The following is a 25,332-nucleotide window of genomic DNA, read 5'->3' as shown; positions in this document are numbered from 1 at the left end:
TGATGGAGACTGTTTTGGTCACCTTAGTGGATGACCTACACTGGGAACTGGAAAGGGGGAGTGTGTCCCTGTTGGTTCTGCTGGACCTCTCAGCAGCTTTCAATATCTTCAGTCATGATATCCTTCAGGGACAGATACTGTGGGAGTATCTCTCTGTGATGGGAGTTGGAGGCAGTGTTCGATAGTGGCCCCAGTCCTTTCTGGAGAAGAGAACAGGGAGAATCCTGTCTGACACCCTGGCCATTGGCCTGTGGGGTCCCCCAGGGTTCTGTTTTGTCTCTTGTGTTATTTAACATCTACATGAAACTGCTGGGAGAGGTCTGAGGGTTGGTGTCACTAGTATGTGGATGATACTATCTCTCCTTGCCATCTAAATCTGAGGAGGCCATTTTGGCTGTAGGTCAATGTCTGATGCTATTTGTTTGTTTGTTTGTTTGTTTTTGTTTGTTTGTTTAACCTATATGCCGCCCACTGTACCCAAAGGACCCTGGGTGGCTTACAACAATTAAAATACTATTAAAATACAATAAACAGATGAAACAATTAAAATACAATTAAATGTTAGTAATGGCCTGGATGAGGGCAAATAAACTGAAACTTAACCCAGACAAAACAGAGGTCCTCCTGATAAATTGGAAGGCATATGTGGAAATATGGGTACAATCTGTGCTGGAAGGAGTTACACTCCCACTGAATAAAATAGTTGTGTAGCTTGGGGGTGTTCCTGAATTAATATTTGAGCCTGAATACCCAGGTTTAGGCAATGGCCAGGAATGCACATGGACACTTAAAACTAGTGCACTAGCTGTACCCATTCCTGGAGGGATCTGATCTGGCCATAGTGACACATGCCTTAGTTACCTCCCAGCTGGATTACTATTATGCTCTTTATGTGTGGCTGCCTATTGAAAATTAAGATCAGCAGGAAAAGCCTTTCTCTTGATCCCGGCACCTTCACAGGTGTGTTTGGTGGAATTGACTCACCAAATTCCCAGATTCAATGAGTGTACTGTACTGTAACTCACTACATAAAACAAGAGGATTTCGGTCACTGTCAAGGGAATGAAATCACTGTTTAGATTAAAGGTTAGTCAGCGATAGGTCAGCTTTGGAAGGACGACAGGAGAAAAATAATACAAGTGAGGGGGTGAAAATTTCATTTCTAATTTTGACAAGAATAAAGTCATCATATTTAGAAGAGAACAGTTTTCCATTAAATGATGAGTGTGGGAGAAAGTGTAGCTGACAAATCATATCCACCTAGAACCAGGACTTCAACTTTTGCTAGAGGGCTTTTTTTCAAATTGACTCCCTATCTGGTTACAAACAGAAAGTAGGGATTACATTGTCATCTCTTTGCTGGCAAAAGATCTTCTTCCAGTGAATGTGACAGGGTGGCTCTCAGGTATCAGGCAGATTTCAAATAATGGTGGATGGTGGGTTGTGTCCAGCTCAGCAAGTCACAATCTGTGCAGGCTGAATTAGGATTTCATGAATATGTCCTAAAATCAGATTTGCTGTCTGTGCTACAAAGAGCATCAGGTGGACCACTATCATGATAGAGAGACAAATAAATAGCAAAATGGTTTTTTTAAGCTTTCATAAATCATGTCAATACTAGCAACCAATGCTGTAAAATCAAATTTCTTGTAAATCAGCTATTTTTACGTCTCATCTTCAGGCTTGCATTCCTCACCCATCCAGCAGACAGCTTAATGAAATTTGACTCTTAGCCTGTCTGCTTCATTTTTGTAGATTCAGTGTCATCTGCTTCACAGCAGGAGTGATAAATCTTATCCCACCACTGACTTATACCCTTTCCTCAGTAATTTAAATGCACTCCTGCTTATGCTTGTTCCAATCATCTTATCTGTGAGCTGTTCCTTTCACTATTGCTAACTGAATACGAACAGATAGCATCAAGCCACTTCAGGAAAAGTGGAAAGGGTAAAAGAGAAAAAAGGGGGTGTTGGGGAATGATGGAAGAAGAAAGACCCGATTATCTCAGATTGGTCAAGTAATTGAAGGGAGCATAACAACAGCCTATTGACTGCTTGCCTTTCAGGGAGGGGGGGGACAACATATTCCAAGATGAATTCCTTTTTAAAAACATAAAGGGGAACTGAAAGTCATTTTTCCTTTGGTGACCTGAGTTAAATGTAGCACAAATTTAAACTGAAATTGTTATGACAAGACTGTGAGCCATAGTGAGGCAACCTCTTGAGAAGTGGCTTCTTGCATTTCTTGTTATGGCCAGGACAGGTGAAACAGTGTTCTACAAGACAATTCTAAAAATGGTGGCACCCCAAACAAACAATCAAACAAACAAAAAAATAACTTTTAAAGAAGGTTTCAGATCAGCACCAAATTTAGCACAATGGGAGTAAACAGATTGGTGTTGCTCTGTAGTATATTTGGCAACATTTGGTTAAATAGGTTGACAGTTATAATGTTTTTTTTTCAGAATGTATTGATTTAAGAAAAAACACCAACAAAAGCTTATTATTCAGTCCTACTTGTGATGTAAACTGGAGAGATATCACAACTCTTATCTTTCTGTTCTTGTTGTGGTAAACTTCATGGAATATTCTGTTCATTCTTCATTTGGAAGAGGGATGAATACTATTAAATTGTGGAATCAGGAAAAATATTATGAGATAAAGTTTTGTAGGAGATTTTAAATTGGAAAATATTTTCTGTGCCTCACCTTAAGGTTTTAAAATACATCCTTTCTGTAAGAAAGGGTCAGTCTTACCTGAAAGTGAGCATGACTCAATGCTGTGTAAGAAAATTTTGTACAAACCATCTATAGCAAACTTTCTTCCTTAAGTCAAAATGTATAAAAAAACAAAAGTGTGTTTATATATATGCTGCTTATATACCACCCCATAGCACTTAAAGCACTCTCTGGGCAGTTTACAAGTGAATTATGTAGGCTATACATCACCCCTCCAGCGAGCTGGGTACTCATTTTACTGAAATCAGAAAGATAGAAGCCTGAGTCAATCTTGAGGTCGTGAGCACAGTTTTGGCTGCAGTATAACAGTTTAACCACTATACCAAGAGATTCCTATAACATTTGCATTTGAATGAATAGCAATTAGGATGTACTTCATCTGGAGTAGGCTAGCTGTATTTTACACACAATAAACTCTGTAAAATACTTTGTAGGACTTAGCATTTTATGTTTAGTGCATATTCAGTGAATATCTCATACTTTATCTTGCTCTAAATTAATTATTTAAAAATCATTAGTTTGAGAAGATGTTCAAAATCAGCTCCCCACTCTTAGATTCCAGCAGTGATCCTTCTGTATTTGTCAGGATCCCTCTTGAGTGATGTTCAGCAGTTTAACTGATACACTAAGGACTCCAGTTGCCAATTACTCTTTCACAGAGCAGCAAAATGTACTCAGCATTTCACTGGTGGGACACACTTGCATGCTAAGTACACTCTTCAGTGTAAAGTTGCAGCTGGTCTGAAACAAGAGTTGTTAAGTACTGCCACTCTGATGTTATATTGGCATGAAATGCTAAGTTATGCTGCATAACCAAAACATATGCCAAACTGCACTGACATACAGATGAAAAGAGGAACAAGTGTCGTATGTAGGAATTGGATTCTAGTGCTCCTTGACTGTTACATCAGTTCATAACATGGAGGCCAGATTAGGACATGAAAAGAAATGGAAGTGCCAAAATCTGATATTTGCCATTTAGGTTTTTTAGAAGGGGAAAATTCAAACAGATACCAGAAACTAAGCAGACAAGATTCACAAATAAAAGTGAGCTTTTAAATTGCATAGAATTTTTATTCAAGGTTCACAATCAATCAATCAATCAATCAATCAATCAATCAATCAATCAATCAATCAATCAATCAATCAATCAATCAATCAATCAATCAATCAATCAATGATATTTCTACCATAGGGCACAGTAGAAGCTAAGTTTACTACTACAAACACAGCCATAATGGAAATTGAGGTACTCAGATTGTGTGGAAGCATTATGTAAGAAAGAACAATTGCTCCTCTCCCTCTGAAAACAGAAAAGCCAACATTTAATCTCTGTATTTGCATTTAGGTTTCAAACCGCAAGTTGGTGTTTCTTCTAGGAAAAAAAAGACAATGGAACACACAGAGAAATCTCATAAGGTTTCCCACAAAATCCCTCAGAAAAAGAGGAACACAGAACTATGCTGTGGAGGGGGGGCATTTTCTCCTGTCAGTTTCTTCCCAAGATCAAGAAGCTGTGAGAGTCACATCCCTACACCATTGATTCTGCAGTGTCCACAAATCTGTGGCAGTTTTGCAACTGCCTCTAAGTGATCATTTTATTTCTGTATAGCAGATCAACTCAATACATTTTGCTGCCCGAGGCATGACAAATCCTCTCCCCCCCCATATACAGAATTGCCAATCAATATGCTCAATATTCCAAGCCATCTATGTTATTCTGGAATGGAAGACAGAAAATCTCACAAGGACCTCCCCCCAGTAAGAAAGTAGATAGCAATTTATTGCCTTTCTGTGATTTGCTGCATGAGACAGCTATGTCACTCTGCCCAATGGCAAGGTATGCCCTGCTGTATATGGTCTAATTAAAATCTGGAGTCCCTTTGCATGTTAGTCAGGAGGGATTGTGCTATGGCACGGACAAGGCCATCTATAGAGGGAAGAGGATTCATGCTTAATGAACAGAAACAGATTCCTGCTAAAAACACATACAATGCCGAGGAACATGTGTATTTTGAAAAGCAACACATCATATGATTCTTGGATTTTTTAGTACGTAAACTTATCTTTCCATTTCTCTTTTTGCCTTCCTTGATCTCTTCCAAATGTTCCTTGTTCTCCATTTTAAATATTCATTAAAAGGATGGTTAAAATGTCAAGGCTTTATCTCACTTCTGTGGCTGATGAATTACCTTTTCCTGTAAAATGAAAATAATATAAATTAGTGGTTTTTAAAACTGTCATTCCATTATTAAATTGGTGGTGCCTCTATAGAGGCAGAAACTGGTAAAGAAAAACAAAGCCATTGCATTCTGTTGTCTCTCCTAAAATAAAACAGATTTAAGTAAATCTATGCAAACATATGCACTACAGTTTAAAAGGGGAATAATGAAACATTGGTGTGTATGGGCTAGTCTGGCGGTCCCAGAGGTATGACCTCATGGAGTGCAAAGAGATACAAAGTTCATGGGCTAGTGTGAATCAGAAGTTCTGTACAGTATGGCAGTGGCAATTTGCTTTTTATAGAACACTGTCCCACTTGAATCTGTCTTTATTCTTGACCTGAAGTGACTGACCTCTGGTTAAATTAAATATGTGATCTCAAGAAAAAAAAAGAAGTTCTACAGAGTATGAAAGGACATAATCAACAGGATTTTCTTGTTGCCTTTTCTAAAGGCTACATGGTCAGGCAGATTGTTGCCATGGGCAAAGCAATGAAGAGTGTGATGCTTTCACTAAGTGAAGAGTGGGATGAGGAACTTTGGCCCTTCACACATTGCAGAACCTTATCATCCTTCATTAAAAAGTACCTTTATATAGATATAAAGATATAAAGTTGCTTTTTAATGAATATATATACACATATATTACTACACACACACAAACACCACACACACACACACACACACACACACACACACACACACACACACACACACACACACACACACACACACACACACACACACACAAAAGTAGTATAAGGGACTAGCATTCATCAAACTCAAATTTGACAGGTTCCCCACCCCCTTTAAGGTGGGAATTCTGGTCAGGAATCGACCCTGGCCCTTTCCGGCAGAGGGGACAGGTCTAGGGGTGACATAATGGGTTGTGGAGGTCACCGTGGTCCTATAGGGGTTTTCCTAGAGTCCAGGGTCCCACGTGAGCAGAGGGAGGCATGAGGATTGCCCCCCCAAATGGAAGTGCCGCCCCTGTGGCCCTGTAGGCCAATGGGGAGAGGTTGGAGGGGTTTGGCTAGAAAAGGGGTAGGCCTCCTGGGTTGGAAATTCCATAGCGTTTGCTGTAATGCCACAGCAATGGTTTTGGAGAGTTCTGTTTACGATGACTGTTCTTTTGCAGAGGTCATGTTGCTTTGGAGATGATGGCAGATAAGGAAAACCAGTGCCCAGGCACCCAGTCATACCAAAAGGCAGAAGGGCTTTGGACTACAGAGCCCATCTTATTCTTGCAGGAGGTGTATACCTAACAACATTTTTCTTTCTAGAAAATTGGTTTAAACCATGAGAATCAGGGAGAAAAATTTGAATACAAACACTGTAACTTTAGACTACAGAGCCCATCTTATCCTAGCAGGGGGGTGTATACCTAACAACATTTTTCCTTTTAGAAAATTGTTTTATATCCTGAGAATCAGGGAGTAAAGTCTGAATAAAAAAACACTGCAACTTTGGACTACAGAATCCATCTTAGCCTTGCAGGAGGGTATATACCTAACAACATATTTCCTTTTAGAAAATGGATATGCTGGGGAAACAAATGTTTGTTTCAAAGGTGGCCTGCTTGCCCCCCAATAGATTCTAGTCATAGCTTTTGCTCCAACAAAAATAGGTAGCAGCCTTTTATTTCTGATGCTTGCCAGCCTTTAATAGAGGCATAATTCTTTTTTTTATTTTGATTCACTACTGTAAAGTTTTCTAAGAAGGCAGAAGTATGAATTTTTGGTAATCAAACTTGTTTTAGACCTATGTAATGTAAAAGTTATCCGGGAGGTAAATTTCCTTTGCTGGGTTGTGAACAGTAGGAACAAAAGGCTGGATTTTAAAATTAGATCTCCATAAGGACTATTTCTTCAATTAAAACAAATTTATATTTCCCTAAGTTGACCTCAAAACCAGCCTTTTTCCCTAGTGTTCACAACCCAGTGAAGGAAATTTACCTCCTGGAATACATTACATAGGTCTAAAACAAGTTTGATTACCAAAAATTCATACTAGTCCAAAGTTAACAGTGTTTTTATTCAGGCTTTACTCCCTGATTCTCAGGGTTTAAAACAATTTTCTAAAAGAAAAAATGTTGTTAGGTATACACCCCCCCTGCAAGGATAGGATGGGCTCTGTAGTCCAAAGTTATGTTTTTATCCAAACTTACAGTCTTGAGACACAGTAAAAACTTTTATACTGTATATGCTGTATGGTTAATAAGACATCCTGTCCTGTAGAAATTTATGATCAGTTGGCTTCAATAGTCTTTTTTAAAATAACATAGGCTTTTTCAGAGGATGCTAAGCCTTTAATAAGCTTGTCTATGTACATCAAGGCTCTGTTTGTGAGACAAAGGACCTCGTGGCACAGTGGTTAAACTGCTGTACTGCAGCTAAAACTGTGCTCACGACCTGGGGTTCAAATTCCAGGTAGCTGGCTCAAGGTTGACTCAGCCTTCTATCCTTCCAAGGTCAGTAAAATGAGTACCCAGCTTGCTGGGGGGGGGGCAATGTGTAGCCTGCAAAATTAAATTGTAAACCGCCCAGAGAGTGCTTGAAGCGCTATGGGGCGGTATATAAGCAGCACACTTTTTGCTTTCTATTTCTGCAAGTGACCATGGTAATAATATAAAGGGTTTTTTAAAGCATATTTTCCCACATAACATGTGCAACATCCTCGAAAAGTCATATTTGCCCCAGTACAAACATGGGTGACCTTCTGGTCCACAAAGTACCTGCTTGCATCCTGGGCAGGCGTGAACCAGATGATCAGACAGACAGTTCTTCAGAATTCCAAAAAGACAGGACCTTACAATGGACCACATGGCTTTGCCTTTTTTTTAGAGAATTGCCACTTACTTGTAAGTGGGCTGGCTCATGAAAAATCAGAGGGGTTTTAACACACAGAGTAATCATATATAGCAAACCTCTACCATCATCCTCCCACAAAGGATTACCTACCTGCACTTCAGAAGCTTTCTCGGTATAAAATGATGCTTCTACCTGATGCCAGGGTCTGTCAGGGTCTTCAAGACGTTGTAATGCTAATGGCGGCATATTCTCACTGTCAGATTCTGTACTCATGTAGCGCTTTCTGAGGTTGGCAATGGTTTTGGAGTCCAGATCCTTTTGCCCTTCCACCTTTGGGTATGACTGGGTGCCTGAGCACTGGTTTCCTTGTCTGCCATCATCTCCAAAGCAACACAGCCTCTGCAAAAGAACGATCAGCGTGCACAGAACTCTCCAAAACCACTGCTGTGGCATTTCAGCCAACGGTGTGGAATTTCCAGCTCAGGAGGCCTAAGGGCATGCCTTGGCTACCACTTTTCTAGCCAAACCCCTCCAACCTCTCCCCATTGGCCTACAGGGCCATGGGTGTGGCACTTCTCTTCAGGGGCCCAAATGGCGTTCCCTAGTCACAATGGCCACGTGGCCATGGAAACTGTCTTCAGACAAGCGCTGGCTCTATGGCTTGAAAACGGGATGAGCACCGCCCCCTAGAGTCAGATATGACTGGACTAAAAATGTCAAGGGAAACATTTACCTTTACTAAGAAATTGCTAAGTGCATTACAAACACCTAACATTTTAAACCCTGTTTGTTTAAAGCAAATCCATCCAGTAGTTGTAGAAAAAGCTACTTGAGCGGATAACCTAAAATGGCTCCTTCAAACAGGAAGAACAGCCATTTCATAACTGTTGAGCATTCTCATTAAAACATTGCCAAAAAATTTAAAAAGCTGTTGCCTTCCCTTACTTTCTATATTGAATGAGGAGGGCAACAGAAACCTGGGCTTTGGCGATTTTGCAGGCAGAAATTCAACCAGAGCAGCTCTTGCTTTACCCAACAGGAAGGCTGACTTTTCCTCCTGTTTCATCTGGCTGACTTTTCACTTTTAAAAAACCCATCATTTCTTTTTAAAATGTCCCTCCCTCTCCCCCCATCTCATGCCCTCCCCCTCATGAGCACATGCTTCTGGACTGTGTAATTTTCAAGGACATTTTAACATGTTAGAACTAATGATTCCATATTTTTTTGCTGGCTCTCTCAAATGTGAGAGAATGACAATAACACAGGGAAGGGTAAGTTTGAAGAAAGCCTTCTAGTTCAAGTTATGAAATTAAATAAATTCTGGTAATGGGGAGCCATGCATTTTCTCCAAAGAAAGATAGAAATTTGAACACATTAACTTGAAACTGCATTTGCCTTTCCTCAACTACTCGCTAATTTGCATATCATAAAAGTATTTGAAATCATTGGCCAAAACAGAGAGAAAAGTAGTGGCAGACTGGCCATCCTACCCGCTGTCTGTAGAACAAACTGCCCTGTCACCTAGCAGTGTCCAATTGAGTGGTCCAGAGGAGCAGAAGGGTGCCTAGGGTGAGGGCTTGAGTGCAATCTGTAGTGTGAGCCATGCCTTATGGCTCAGGTGAAAATGGAACACTCTTATCAACAAAGGTGGCACTACAATTCTGCAGTTAATTCACTGGCTGGTCTTCAGCTTAGCATTTGTCTTCTTGGTCCTCGAGTAGAACTAGATGACTTTGCTTCAAAAAATGTAAATAGGGGTTCTCCTCTCATAGCCTACCTTGCAGTGTTGTTGTGAAGACCTTTATACAACTTTGAAGAAAAGTGGAATATTACATGAAACAAAAAGTAAACGTTATTTAATTTCATGTTTTCTTTTTTCTCTTTTCTTATCTTAATACCATTCATTGAGTAAAGTATGCTAAATGGGACAGGAATCTGCATTTTGAAGAATGTAGCAAGGGACAAGGAAGAAAGGAAATTAGCATTTTTCTACTTGGTCCTTTGAAAGCCACTAACTTACTTTGGTCCCAAAGTTTTGATCTCTCCTATGAAGAGCACTAGCTGATGTCTTCAAATATTTTATTCCATTTAAATATAAACTGATGATAGGAACTTAAAACTGTGGCTCCATACAATATAAACTCAATAGAAACAATTTTTTAAAATCATATTTACTTTTTTCCTCAGTTAAACATCTAATTCAAATAGACAGCGATCTCTTACAGCATATGAATAGCGGTCTTGTGTATTAGTGAGCAACAGGGGCAGGATTACTATAATTCTAGAAAGTGCAAGGAAGATGCTACAGTTCACTGAAATATATTTCAGTTACTACTGTACACAAACCACAGAATACAAAACTAAATAAATAAATAAATCCAGCAACCATTATTCCAGCAAACAGACCTCTCAGTCTAATTTTACATATTAAGGTTACAGTCTAATGTTCACATTTAATTTTAATTTAATATTACAGTCTAATTTTCACATTTTAAACCCACATTGCAAGACTCATCAGAGCACAGAAACATAACCCCCACCTAGCCCAAACCCACGCTGCAAAAACCCTGTACAGTACATACAGTACTCACCCATAACAGGCAGTCTCTCTGTTTTTTAAAAAAAGTTAAAAAATCCAAAAAGGAATTTTCTAAAAAAGCCAAAAACCTACAGTACAGTATAGTACCAGGCAGTACCATGCAGTACCACTCAGTCTGAAGTCTCTCTCTGTACTCACACTCTCTAACTGCTGGGGTGAATGAGGTACAGAGAAGCAGCCTCTTCGCTGACCAATGGTTAACTGAAAGCAGTTCAAATTTCCTTCTTTCCCTGCCTTCCCCACATTTTTTCCAGTCGTAAGTCGAAGCTCCGGTTGCAAGTCGAAGCAAAATTCTGCAACCAGAGCTGTTCATAACTCAAAATAGTCGTAAGTTGAAGCACCACTGTATTTTGTTTTAGATATTTTTATATATGCCATCAAGTCACCTCTGACTTATGGCAACCCTATGAATGAGAGATCTCCAACTCTTGTGAACTCAAGCTTTTCACTTGCTTTATGGAGTCAATCCATCTCATATTTGGTCTTCTTTTTCCCCTATTGCCACAATTTTTCCTAACATTATCATTTTTTTCCAGTGAATCTTGCCTTCTCACAATGTTCCTAAAGTATGATTGCCTCAGTTTCATCATTTTTGCCTCCAGAGTAGGTTCAGGGATCATTTGCTGTGGGAGCCACTTGTTCATCTTCCTGGAAGTCCAGGGCATCCACAAAGCTCTCCTCCAGCACCGTATTTCAAATGAAACTATTTTCTTGATTTGTTTAATTCTTCATTTATAGACATTCAGGCTGCCCTTTGCTATGTAAACCTTGGCATCCTTTTTCTTGTTGGCAACATGGGCACAATATTGTGCAGCATTTCCTGCCTTTTTGAATCATGAGTACAGAAGCACAATATCCCACATCCATGAACCAGATTTTTTTGAAGAATTGAATTATTGTAACATATAGTTCTACCAAATTATATGTACATTGGCAGGTGGACTAGGAAAAGCAATTCACTAGCTAATAGTTCCTGAAACAAATGCTGCTGATTTTTGAACTGTAAATTGATTTCAGCAATCCATTTGTACATATTTACATGAATTCTTCTTTCTCCGATTCAAAGGCATATGCAATTTGGAATGATGCATACATTTGCCCTCCCCTGGCTGAGAGGGGGGCCCAGTTGGGAACATAGGCTCCATATAGGTTATTCCTGGTGAATTATCTATTTTCAAGGTCATGGAAACATTAAATTCTTGCTTCTATTATTCTTTGCCTATCTCGAACCAATGATTGGCACAATATGATTGATTGCAATTTGATCAGAGCAGCACTCACAAAAGTCCCCTAGAAACCTTGATAAATATCCAACACAGATATTTCTCTGCACAGCAGCTCCTTCAGTAGCCGTTTCCTGATCCATACATTGAATCAGGCTCTATGGGTTTTACAGAAGACAGCTACTATGTATGATGAGCATTTTAAAAACTTTTTCCTTTAAAAGTAATCTGATGTGTGTTTTTGTCTCTCTGAGAGAGCAGCACACTTTGTGTGTGTTTTAAACTCCCAGGTAGGACACAAGAGACAACAATCTGTCGTGTATACTGTTTGCTTCTTCTTAAAGCAAAATACAGCACAATAAGAGTGGAAGAGTGTTTATGGTATGTCTCCAAGCCACTGTGGCAGTTAATAATTAATTGGTGTTGCCAAAACTGGTGTCAGGAAAACAAAAATAACCATAGTGGATATCTTTTGTTCCAATCCCTCGTCCATTAAATCTTTCCGACATAACTTCCTATGTGGAAAATTTATAAATCCCACTTTCCCCTTTAAAACAGTAGGTGTCCCTCACACAAGCTATAACTCTCGCATAATTGGGCATTCTAGGACTCTTTCCAAATTTTCTGTGACAGGCATAATTTTTCAAGAACACATCTGCTGTAAGTTTAGAAGTGAAACAACAAAAACTCGGAACAATTATCCACAAGAACTAAATCATGTGATTTATGCTCTGCATACAGTATGAGGTAGAATTGCTTGGCTTGGATTTTCTTGTACTGTTTAAGTACATTTTCCTGTCTTCTACTTTGATCCCTTTCTAATAAATATCTAATAAAAATATTCTGCCTCTTTTTGTTTTTTGTTTGGTTTTGTTTGGTTTTCAAAGTGACCCTATATTGTTAACTTAGAACAGCAGGACATATGCAGAGTTATGTGAAATGCCTTTGACAAATGCAGTGTGCAAATTCTTATCAGAAACACTGTTGTCATTACACAGAAATGGCAACCCTGTGTTTCATGCAACTAGTAAGCTCAGATTTACAAATATGGGATATTGAGCTTCTGTACCCATGATCCAAAAACAACAACAACAACAACAACAACAACCAGAGAATGGTTTAATATTTACCATCATCACCATCATGTTAGTAGTGCAGATTTGATAAGGACCCTCCGGATCATCAAGTCCAGCTCCTGTCAAGGAAGCACAGTGGAGAATTGAGCTACTAACCTCCACCTAAACCACTGAACTATCCAGGAGTTCCTTGCTGCACAATATCATGTCCATGTTGCCAGCAGGAAAAAAGAATGCCAAGCTTTATATAGCAAAGGTCAGTCTGAGTGTTGACAACACCAATGGCAGCTGTCAAGATGGTGTACGCAGGATACCCTTGTTGGCTCACTATCATACATAAAGTGACACTATACAAGGGAAAATACTAAAAGATGACACCTTTTTGAGCAGTTAACCACTTCTCACCCAAACACAAAGCAATTGCCAGGGCTATTTTTCAACATCTTGACTGATGCCATTGAGGCTGTCCTTTGCTATGTAAAACTTGGCATCCTTTTTTCCGGCTAATGTAGACATGGTGCTGTGTGGCAATATTGGGCCACTTCCTGGCTTTTTGAATTGTGGGTATAGAAATAGAATATCGAAAATTCATAAACCAGAGGAGTGGTGGCTTTTGGTTTTGGAAGAACTGAATTTCCTGGTTATTTAAAGTGGGAGACTAAATAATCATATAGCATTTTCAAAGCTACAATTTTTTGTTTGGTGTACCCACATTTTTTAGCTGAGTTGTGCAGAATGCATTGTACAATAGAAATATGGTACAATAGAATCGTGAATACTTTGAATTTGATAGTTAATGGTTTGGCTGAGGTTCTTATTATAACTGGCTGCAGCCAGAAAGAGGAAGAACTTTGGTGAGGGAAGATAGAAGGAAGATGAAATATTCAAGATAGCTGGAAGGGAAATCAATGGTGGCAACAACCTCTCCAAAGGCAAAAATGGAGATGATCTTCAAAGGAAGAGGGAAGAACTCCTGTGGCAGCCTTTGGGAAGAAGGAAATCTAGTGTAGCATTAGTTGGTTGATATTTTAGGAAACTGTTACTGACTGAGAATGCAGAAATCAGGGAGAGGTCAAGGAGAGTTGTTTTAAGGTTCCAAGGCATTCTTAAGCACTGTTGGAGGGGACTGCATATTAATTTCAGTTTATAAATTAACTAGGATGGAGTCTGATAGAATACCTGGCTATTGGTTAGGTAGGGAGTGGAAATATACCCTCCTATCTCAAAATAGTCTAACACAATTCCTATGTCTAATATACTTCGGAGAATATTGTAAATATGCAAACTTTTATTTAACATTGCATATTATAGATATTTATTTCCTTCATATTCAGTATACATCTTATTTGCTATGTAAAATTTCCAAAGGTATAAAAAAGAATATTGAATTAATGAATAATTGAAGTTTTAGAATGATATGATAGATCATTAAAATATTTTATAAAGAAGCATGATAAAGTGTTTCATTAAAATCCCCTCCACAGGCCAGGTGTACTCTGCATATGTGAAACATCACACATGATAGCAGTGATGGTGAAACTTTTTGACCCTGGGTGCCCAAACTGCAACACAAAACTGACTTATTTGTTTCAAAGTGCCAACACTGTAATTAAACCTGAATGCTGAGTTTTTAGTTTAGAAAAAACAACTGCCCCTGCACTGCAATGTTTAAATGCTTGGTTTTTCCCCCCTAGGGGCGGTTTTAACAGAGAAATACTTAACCAGTCCTCCAATCCCCCATCGCGTTAGACCTGTAATGGCTACCATTGCACCCCTCTGCTGGACCGCTGTATTGGGAACTTCACTCTCTGCCTTCACCATTTTTTTTTAAAGGTTGCTAATGTTAGCAGAGGGTGGCAAGTGGTATAAATTAGGATTGCCTGCCTTAAGGCAGGATAAATACCCTAGGTTGGTGAACATGGGTCCAAAGAAGGGGCAAGGGAAAAGGCAAGCAGCCTGTGAAAAGGCACCCAGTACCTCCAGCTGCACCATCACAATCATATTCTGATGAGAAGAACTGGCCAATCTGACAGCTGCTTAGGGCAAAGATTGCTGCTCTAGAGGCCGAGCACACTTCACATGGAGGAGTAGTGGTGAGTGGGTCTCAGGTGTGTCACTCGACTAGGGAGTGAAAGAGTCACAAGTGGACAAAACACAAAGCTTTCACTGATAACCTGATGTCTCATTTTGCCATACTAGAGGTGAGTCACCAGAAGGCTCCAGGGACAGTGGCATCATTGATGCAGTCAAGAAGGTCTTGGTGCCAAGCTTCAGAGGCAGATAGTGGTGCTTCAACATCACAAGTGGCAGGTATGGTGGCAATTGCCCCAGGGTTGTGATGCGATGCGGCAACAGAGACTACTAGGTAATCAACAACTATGGCAAATTCCTCTTTCAATTGATCTACAAACTCCATCTTGCATGCCTAAATGGCTCTTACCTGGACACCTCAAATGGCTACTACACTTTTCTAACACATAAGGGTGCTAGTGTGGTAGACTATGTTATAGGATCTCCTGCTGTCCTCCCTTATGTATATTCTCTAGCAATCGACGACAGGCCAGAAAGTGACCATCTCCCTCTCAGAGTGTCCTTAAGATTCCAACAAAACCAGTCAGGGGTATTAACAGACCATAAAATGCCAGGCCACGTTCTAGGTGACAAAAGGCTTAAATGGTCTATTAAAACTGATGACAGTATAAGGCAGATGCTGAGCACCAGTAAACTCCAAGAGCTACGACAACATGCTCTTCTGGGGACCCAGAATATTTGCAAGGTCTACCAGGACATAATTCTCGCACTTAAACCACACCTAACCGTTACACACCCAGAAAGAATGTCTGAAGCTCAGTGGTCCTGGTTCGACAGGGAATGTAAGACCAAGAAAAAAGAGCTGAGCAGAGCAACAAGACAGGCGAGACATATTGGCACTGACGAAGCTACAGCTTCCCTGCTACATCTACGGAAAGAATATAAATCTCTGCTTAGAGGAAAAAAGAAGGCTTTCTATTTAGAGAATTGGAAATCTTTGGGCCAGGCCCTCATTGAGGGTAATGACCCCAAATTCTGGAAGCAGATAGAAAGAGGCTTCTCACAGAAAGCCTTTGAGATTGCCAACTCCATCACGCGAGAGGTATGGGTCTCCCACTTCAGTGGCATTTTTGGGGGTAGTATTCATAGAAATATTACTCATGAGACCCTCTCTAATTCCCCTGAATGGCCACCTGTTTCCCCCAAAGAAGTTGGGGACCTGATTCAGACTCTCCGGAATGGCAAGGCGCCTGGTGAAGATATGATCCCCGCTGAGGTCTTTGCTATTGACATTCAGTGGTGGTCTCCCATTCTAGCCAGTTTATTCACCTACATCAATAGTACAGGCAACCTTCCTGCAGGTTGGCAAACTAGCATTGTTGTGCCAATTTTTAAGAAAGGAGATCCTTTAGACCCTTGTAACTTTAGACCCATCAGTCTCCTCAATGTGGCCTCTAAACTTTATGCCAGATACCTCTTGAATAGGCTCCTAGATTGGGACAACAAACATTCTATCATCTTCGAAGAACAGGCAGGCTTCAGAAAAGGCAGAAGCACAATAGACCAAGCCTTTGTTCTACAACATGTAATTAGTAAATACACCAAACCTCCAAACAAATATCTTTACGCTGCCTTTGTGGATTTTTCATCAGCTTTTGACCTGATAGATAGAGAACGCCTTTGGTATAAACTGGAAAAAACAAACATTGATAAGAGACTCCTGTGGCTCATACAGCTACTACATAAAGAAAATACGATACAAGTGCGTATAGGCTTACAGGGAACTCTGTCACAACAGGTCAGCATTACACGAGGGGTGAAACAAGGTTGTATTTTAGCACCTTTTCTTTTCAACTTTTATATAAACAGCCTTATCCCTCAAATGGCTTCCCCCACATTCTTCCCTCCAGCCATTGGCTGTAGGAAGATTTCAATACTGCTTTACGCTGATGACCTGGTTCTGCTATCTTTGAATAAAATTGGTCTTAAAAGAATGCTGGCCAAATTTGGGCAGCTCTGTAAAGAGGAACGGTTAACAATCAATTATACCAAAACAAAAATTATGGTCTGTGGGAAGAGAGCCCCTAAGCATAACTGGTCTCTGGATGGGCATACTGTAGAGCAGGTACACTCATTTAAATACTTGGGCATTCAATTTTCTGAGAAACTCTCCTGGAGACAGCATTTAAATGCTACAATCTTACTGAGTACCAGATCAATAGGGCAATTAAAAAGGTTTTTCTACAGCAGAGGAGGCCAGTTGGTAAATCCCGTTCTCAAGGTGTTCGTTGTTAAAATTATAGCACAGATGCTCTACGGGACAGAACTATGGGGAGAGGCAGCCAAGCCCAAACTAGAAATCTTACAGAACAAATTTATGAGGCTGATACTGAGTCTCCCCCCAGGAACTCCCTCAGCTCACCTCAGAGCTGAGTTAGGTCTACCCTCAATTGCCACCAGAATTGATCTGGCTTATCTTAGATATTGGCATAGACTGAACAGTTTGGAGGACTCCTCCCTGACAAAGTGCTGTTGGTTAGAACAACTAAAGTCTGGTGGATGGGCACAACAATGTCACCAAAAATTAAAGGTCTATAACCTTTTGATGGAAAAGTTCCTTAGTTTAAGCTCTCGCGATCTTAGGAACTGGATCTTTGATCTTGATGCTAGCCAGGATAGGGCAGCTATTGTTGGGTCCCGTTTTTTCACCTGGTATCCTCAACTTCAGGTGAATCATGTAAAGCCAAAATATTTTGAATCATTGACTTTTCCCCAGATTCGCAGAGCTTTCACGGAACTTAGATTTGGACAGATGGTCTCAGCATACCTCGAAGGGAGATATAAAGGAATCCCAGTCGAGGAACGGAAATGTGTCTTCGGCTGCAACCAAATTGAGGATCTAATTCATTACCTACTGTTCTGTCCTCTCTATAAAAATCCTAGAGAAAGATTTCTGTCACCCATCATTCAGAAGTATTTTAACTGTAATACCACTGAAACAGTAGTAGGTTTGCTTGCTGATGCACAGTTGTACATTACATATGCTGTAGCACAATTTGCACTAGCAGCTAAGAAGCTGAGGCTTCGATTTGTCAGGGATCATAATGCCACATAAATGCTGTATCTAGTGGATTGACGTTTTACATTATGACAATATTTTTAGACTGGGTTTTATTGGTTTTATTGGTTTTTAATGGTTTTAATGGTTTTAATGGTTTTAATGGTTTTAAGGTAATTAATGGTTTTAATGATTTTAAGGTGATTACCTGCTTTATTTGGATTTTATATGCTACAGTAGAAACAATATTGTAAAGGTCTATGGCCAGAAACAATAAAGTTTATATGTATGTATGTGATACTACTGAGAGGGAGGTGGATGGAGCAGCCCTGCATCCAGTACAGGTCCTGGCCACAGGTATACTAGCAGTTGCACTGGACACCTGCAAACCAATGGTCACTGGCCTTGGCCTGGCAGAAGACAGGCAAGCCGGCCTGTGGTTCCAGCACAGTAGGATTCAGCAGGGCTGCAATCCAGCCAGTTAGCCATTATAGGGTTGACACCAGGGAACTGGATCACCCCCTACCCATAGATATCATTGCCTGCCCCTCTAGGCCTTACACCAGGTGTATGTATGTGGCCCCACCCTTCCATTCCCCTGGAGGCCTTGCCTTTTGGCAATTATGCAATGCCTCAGGGTTATCATTTGATCCTGGCAACTAAATAAAAGATATGGAGGAGAGATTGCATAGATGTTTTTGAACTACTGAATAGGTAAATAGACAGCAAGGAGTTGGAGAAGGAGGACAAAAAGGAAGAACAAAAGCATATGAGGCGGAAACCTGAATGCTCATGGGCCAGTTGGTTGCCCGGCTTTCTGATTTACTTTGGGGTGATAGTAAAGGTACAGTCATGGAGGGCCCAATCATTGTTTCAATACCTGGACTTGATTTACGGGGCATATGTGGACTATCTGGGGCATGCATGGCTTCTCTATGATAAATAATTTTGTATGAGAGTGACAATCCACCCAAACATGCATTGGGATGAGCCACAACCCGACCTCTGGCTACAGTATATGACCCCAGCTAGACCTAATTTGTCAAGGATAATTTCACACTGAGGCAGAATAAGGCCTATGGTAATCAGCAGCCATACTTTACAGGTGCGCAAAATGCTGAGTCATGGAGCCTAGGATGATGCAATGTCCACACTGATTGGCTGTATGCAAATATGTATGTGTATAACTGTGTGGACATGTGGAGAAGATGTATGGAGCTCTTCTATGAATGTCATGCTACTGGTTTGTACTGCTGAACTTCTGTATATTAAATACACTTGGTGAAGGAAGAAGCTGTCTTTGTGTGATTCAACTGGACTGACTGGACTAGAATAAAACTCTGCTAACTTACACCAACATAATTTGGGTGAGAGCTTTGAAAGTGGACATCTTATATGCAAGGCAGGGCAGATTTTTACCCCCTGTGTAGCCTCAGGGCAGGTGGTTGAGTTCCACCTGCTCTGTTGGGAATTTAATTCCTGAGGATTGTGTTCAAGGAAGGCTTGTAAATGCAAACATGAGTGTTCAGTATGTGGACGCCAGCACCAATTGTTTTCTAGTCTATCCATAGAGAGGTGGGGGAAAGGATGCCTGTGGGAGCAGGAGATCAGAAGGTGGCACAGGGGCCACTACCAAAGGGGTTCAGCCCAATTAGATTAGACATATTTTGAGAATGGCTGAAGTCTTACCAAAAAGAAGATGCAGTTTACTTGCTTAATGGGTTTCAAGTAGGTTTTAGGATATCAGCTGAAGGCAAGCATAAGGGGTCCTTTGCTGGGAATCAAAAGTTGGTTAGAAGTATGGAGGATGTACAGTTAGGGAAAAAATTGACAAGGATGTCAAGGAGGATAGAGTTCTGGGCCCGTTTGGCCACCCCCTGGTACTGCATCACAAGGTGTCCCCATTGGGGGGGTGCCCAAAAAAACTTAAGCTGAGTTCAAGCTGATACATCATCTATCTTACCCAGTAGGAGACTCAGTAAATGACGCCATTCCACTGGAGTTATGTTCTATGCATTACACATCTTTTGATGTGGCAGTCCACATGTTTAGGGTGTGTAGTACCAGTGTGGAGCTTGCTAAGTGTGATACAAAGTCAGCCTTCTGTCTCCTGTTTCACCAACCCAATGATTTTGATTTGCTGGGTTTCCACTTTTAAGGAGCATTTTACATTGATAGGGCTCTTTCAATGGGCTGCTCCATATCTTGTGATTTTTTTGAGCATTTCAGATCATTTTTGAGTTAAACCTCAGGCTCAGGGTGGGACTAAGGAGCATGGCCCCTTATTCAGACAATTTTCTTTTCAATGGAAAAAGTGTGTCAGGAAGATGTAAATTTATTCTAGAAGCTTTCCAAACAATGGTGGGGGAACTTGGGCTGCTGTTGGCTGAGGAGAAGACTGAAGGTCCCTCCACTTTCTTAAGAATAGAGCTAGATACAAAGCTGTAAGCTTGCAGATTGCCTGATACCAAACTGAGAGAGCTAAAATAACAGCTGAACAACATGGCAGGGCAGAAATTTTTTTTCCCTCAAGGAGTTAAAGGAGATAGTGGGGACCTAAATTTCACATGCCTTGTGGTTGTTCCTGGCCGGGCCTTGATTAGAAGGCTGTGTGATACCATGAGTGGTCTGTGAAAGTCTTTTCACAGGACTTGAGTTATGGCAGACATGCAACAAGATCTGCAGGTCTGGCTACAGTTTCTGGAAGGATTCAATGGAATTTCCTTCTGGAGAGTAGAATTGAACTTAGGGGCACACTTTCAGGTGCAGGTGGATGCTTCTGGTTCATTAGAGTATGGATTCTATTTCAAAGGGAGGTGGTGCACTGGATCTTGGTCAAAAGCTTGGCATAGATCAAGCATCACTAGGGACATGACATTTCTGGATTTTTCCCTATCCTGGGTGTACTTTGGCTATGGTCGCATGACTGGGCTAACTCAGTCATGTGTTTCTAGTGTGACAACTTAGCAGTAGTACACATAATTAATAAACTTAAGTCATGCTTTGAGCGTGTGATGCACTTGGTATAGAACTTTACCTTGAGAGCCTTGCAGTTTAATATTATGGTGCATGTGAGGCACATCCTGGGGCTAGATGATAGCTTAGCTGATGCCCTATCCCATCAACGGATTGAATGGTTGAGGTATTTAGCTCCAGGAGCCAGCAAGTACCCTGAGATTCTATCATCAGGGGTTTGGCAAATTGGCTCAACAATAGGGTTGGCACTGCCCCCACGAACACACAGGAGCTATGCGGTCATGAGTACACAATTCCAGGAATTTAGAAGTATGATAGGACTGGATCCAATTTGGCCAGCATCCATGGAGCACTTGCAACAGTATGTAGTTTATCTGCACAGGAAAGGGTTATCCCTGGAATCAATTCAGGAATGGATGTCAGCCTTGGCATTTCATGCCAAGGTGCATGGTTACCAGGACATCACCTCAGACTTTCACATACAGAAGATAGTTAAGGGTAGGAGTAAGGAAAGGGTTAGGCTTCTGGATGAGCTGGCACCTATTTCCCTTGCTATTTTGATAAAAATCAATAAGCAGCGAGGGAGCATTTGCAAAGACAGCTATGAAGAGGCCTTATTTAGAGTGGCAACATTGTTAACCTTCTTTTGAGCCTTAAGCATGAGCAAGGCAGTAGCGATGAGCAGGGAATATATGTTGTAGGTGGCCTTGCAGCAGCATAACATATTGGTGCAGTTTATCTGCACATATATAGATCCAAGCCTGACCAGAGGGGGAGATGAGCCAATGTGATGTTGGGTCTTTGCTCAGTGGTCTCCCACCAGAAAAACCATTGTTAACAATGGTTAATGACACACAATGTGTGGAGAAGAACTGAAGAAATGGGATTTTCACTCAACCTCTGTCCTTTGTCCATCTAATGAGCCTATTCAGACCAGGGGGAAGCGAAACCAATGTGGATATATCAGGAGTCTCCTACCAACCCTCCTGAGACTGAAGAAACTACTTGGATGAGTAGCAAAATGTTTCAACCTAATAAGAAAGAAGTCCAGTTGCTATGACTCAACTTCCAGATAACTACACCTGGATGACTGACAATTTTCACAGATATATTCCATATTTCATATTATCCCCAATGTAGCCTTGCACTCACCCACTGATGAACTGAGATACTAAGCATACAGCCTAGGCTGTAAACACTAGAATGCAGCAGCCTACTGTCTCACAAGGATTATTTCCTGAAAACTATTATTTTACTGCCATATAAAAAGAACATATCCTGTTATAAAAATGAAAATGTGGGTGACAGAGTGCAAGACAATTAAATAGACAATTTTTTTAAAGTAGGAAAAATATGTTAAATAGCATGTTCTGTTAGCTTGAAAATATTAGAGTTTTCAGTTGAAATGCAGAAATGTTAAAAAGGACTCCCAGCAAATTCTGGTTTTATGCACATCAAAGGAAATGGAAATACCTCCTTTTGATATACTTTTATGAACTAGATATGAAGTGTAGGATGCTTGACTTCAGACCCTTTATACCAATACTTGGCTGTCAGACTTAACAACTAGGTAACGGTCAAATGGATAGATGAATGGAGTAACTTTCTCTGTTTCTTTTCTTCTATTGTCCCAAGAGGTTAATGTGTAATTGTTGATTTTTCTAGTCCCTTAATGAATATAAATGGAGAATTTGCCGAGTTTTTTTCCTGGGTTTTCTTTTTGTCTACCCCACCGCATGGCCTGGGGGTGGGGCCTAGGGGGTGAGACTTTCTGCTTTAAAAGAGTGTGTCCCAGGACCCTGGGCCTTTTTCTCTAGGAAGCTGGGCTGAGGCTGAAGGCCAGGTATGTCTGCATGGAGAATTTGCTGAGTTTTTTTCCTGAGTTTTCTTTTTGTCTATCCCACCGCATGGCCTGGGGGTGGGGCCCAGGGGGTGGGACTTTCTGCTTTAAAAGAGTGTGTCCCAGGACCCTGGGCCTTTTTCTCTAGGAAGCTGGGCTGAGGCTGAAGGCCAGGTATGTCTGCATGGAGAATTTGCTGAGTTTTTTTTCCTGAGTTTTCTTTTTGTCTATCCCACCGCATGGCCTGGGGGTGGGGCCTAGGGGGTGGGACTTTCTGCTTTAAAAAAGTGTGTCCCAGGACCGTGCGCCTAACGGCGCGTGAAGTTCTCAAATTCTCTGACTGTATCTCAGGCCCTAATATGGTAAATAGGAAAGCCAATTAGATTTGCATACACCTGGGAGGCAGGAAAGTTGTAAAGGTTGGATCATACTTCTGCACTATTAAAGACCAGGCCGGGTAGGTGGGGCTCATCAGCCATGGAAGGCAGCCCATCTAGGAGAAGGAAAACTCCAATTTCAAACCTCCAGTGCCTTGTGGCTATATCCATTCATGGAAAAGGCTTCAGAAGTTAACCTAGAGGCAAAATCCGGAGCTGGAGTCCCGAAGGCAGTTCTTGTCGTTCTGCCAACTCCTGCGACGTTGCTGGAACCAGTAGTATTGGCTCTTGCCTTTCCATTGGACCATTTCAGCAACGTGGAGAGGGGGGATCTGCTGCTTGGGTAACAGCCTATCCTTCATATTACTTTACCCAGGCTTCATGCTCTGGAGGGGACACTCCTCAATTCAGAGCATGTTACCATAGTCTTTCGAGACTGAAGGATGCCTATGCTAATGAATATAACTTATTAATTTTAGTCACTCAAAATCCTCAGAGAGGATGTTGATAGCTAGGCAAGTGATATGTCATCTGTACATGTGGCTGTATACAGTAGATGCCACATGTACATCATTATAGCAGGATTGTACATCAACAAGATTCAGTTTGGACCCTGATTCAGAGATTCAGTAAACAGCCTGATTTAGTTCTAAATCAATTAATGGTTTTTCATTCCCCCCTACTCTATTTTGTGAGGTGGACTATACAGTGGTGCCCCGCATAGCGAGGTTAATCCGTTCCGGATTAACCCTCGCTATGTGAAATCGTTGCTAAACGGAACGTAAAAGCCCATTGGAACGCATTAAACGTCGTTTAATGCATTCCAATTGGCCCTAAACTTACCGTTCAATGAAGTTTCCTCCATAGTGGCAGCCATTTTCGCGCCCTCGGTAAGCGAGGGGAGAGCGCGAAAACGCTGCGTGCGGCCATTTCGGGCGTCCGGCGGCCATTTTAGAACCGCCAAACAGCTGATTGCCCGACTCTGTGGAAGGCTTGGGGGGTCGGCAGCAAGAGGAGGAGAAGAGGGAAAGTGGGGGGAGGACGTGCGAGCGCGCGGCTTCCCTCCCTTCGCCTGCCTGCTTCGCCACCTGCCTTCGTCCCTGGGGGCGTCAGGAGAAGGACGAGGAGGAAGAGGGAAAGTGGGGGAGAGGACGCACGAGCGCGCCGCTTCCCTCCCTTTGCCTGCCTGCCTCACAGCCTGCCTTCCTCTTCCCGGCCAGCGCGGCCCCACATCACTCTTGCGGCGGTGGCGGCGGCGGCGGAGGCTCCTTCCTGACACCCGTCTTCGGCCGTCTTCGGTAAGCGAGTTTTTTTCATAGGGAGGGACACTATGCCTCCGCATTAGCGATCCCGGAGAAGGGATCGCTATGCGGATTCGTCGTTATACGGTGCGCTCGTTATGCGAGGCACCACTGTATATGAAAACATATTATGTCATGTTTATATCATGTTTCTCACTAAGCATGAAATCTGAAAAATTCCAGAAAAGTAACAAAGGTTCTAGGGAGATATGATGAATGAAAAACAAATTAAGGTTTGTTTTTTTTCTCTCTGTCCAGTTCACATCAAAGTCACAGAAGCTCAAAAGGGCCAGGGTGAATTAAGGAAATGGAGCATATAGCAGCAGAGGTAGAAGGGCTAAAATAACCAGAATTATTAAATAAGGACTTTTTTGTATAGTTTCTCTTGTCCCACAGATTCTATAAAGCAAATTCCTGGGTGGTGGAAAACTGAGTGGAGAATGGAACAATGGATCAGTCCTGGTGCACGTTATTTAAAGAATTCTTCTCCCAAGATGTGGTTCTCAAGATCTCTGGTTGAATCATTGACTGTGATTAGAAACAAATTGTTAGCCACAATTAGACATTGCTACAAAATGAGCCACAAACCAAAAAAAAAAATGACAAACCAGGCTGATTCGTAGTTTATTTCATGACACAGTTTAGGGATTTGCTGAAGCAAAACAAAACTCTGAACTTCTTTACCCTTTGGTGTTTCATTTGCTTTGGCAAAAGGTGATGCCTGCCCATCTCCTTCCCACTGCCTCTGTTGCCTCCACCTACCTGCTGCTGCTGCCACTGCAGGCTCTGCCTCCACTGCCAAGGGTGCCATCCTCAGAGGTAATGGGCCCAGCTTCCCTGGCAGGAGCCAGCCACTGCCTCTGAGCCTGTGCCCATCTATCAGCTAGGCAGCAGGCACATGCTCACAGGCAGTGCCTGGCTCCAGGAAGCCAGGATGCTGCTTCTGAGTATGCATGAGCTACCCAGATGATAGGTAGGTGTCTTTTCAGAAGCAGTGCCCAATTTCCCTTCTAGGAGCCTGTCACTGCCTCTGAGCATGTGCTCACAGCAGAGGTGGAGGTAGAAACAGCAGGAACAGGTAG

The 25,332-nt window shown here is 41.5% G+C and overlaps 1 long non-coding RNA gene across 1 annotated transcript in view; it reads right to left on the bottom strand.

Annotated features, from left to right (window-relative positions):
- Positions 1 to 2,026: 2,026 nt before the first annotated feature.
- Positions 2,027 to 25,332, bottom strand: part of LOC140705821 (uncharacterized) — a 167,063-nt gene continuing 143,757 nt past the window's right edge. Inside the window, exons 2-3 of the long non-coding RNA XR_012085353.2 lie at positions 12,722 to 12,786; positions 2,027 to 8,168 (exon numbers count right to left, since the gene is read on the bottom strand). This is a non-coding gene — a long non-coding RNA (uncharacterized LOC140705821). The remainder of the gene's footprint in view (positions 8,169 to 12,721; positions 12,787 to 25,332) is intronic.

The sequence above is a fragment of the Pogona vitticeps genome, chromosome 3 (genome assembly GCF_051106095.1).
Source record: "Pogona vitticeps strain Pit_001003342236 chromosome 3, PviZW2.1, whole genome shotgun sequence".
Classification (NCBI taxonomy): domain Eukaryota; kingdom Metazoa; phylum Chordata; class Lepidosauria; order Squamata; family Agamidae; genus Pogona; species Pogona vitticeps.
The sequence above is the reverse complement of the archived record's forward strand: the minus strand, read 5'-3'. Positions and strand labels throughout refer to the sequence as shown.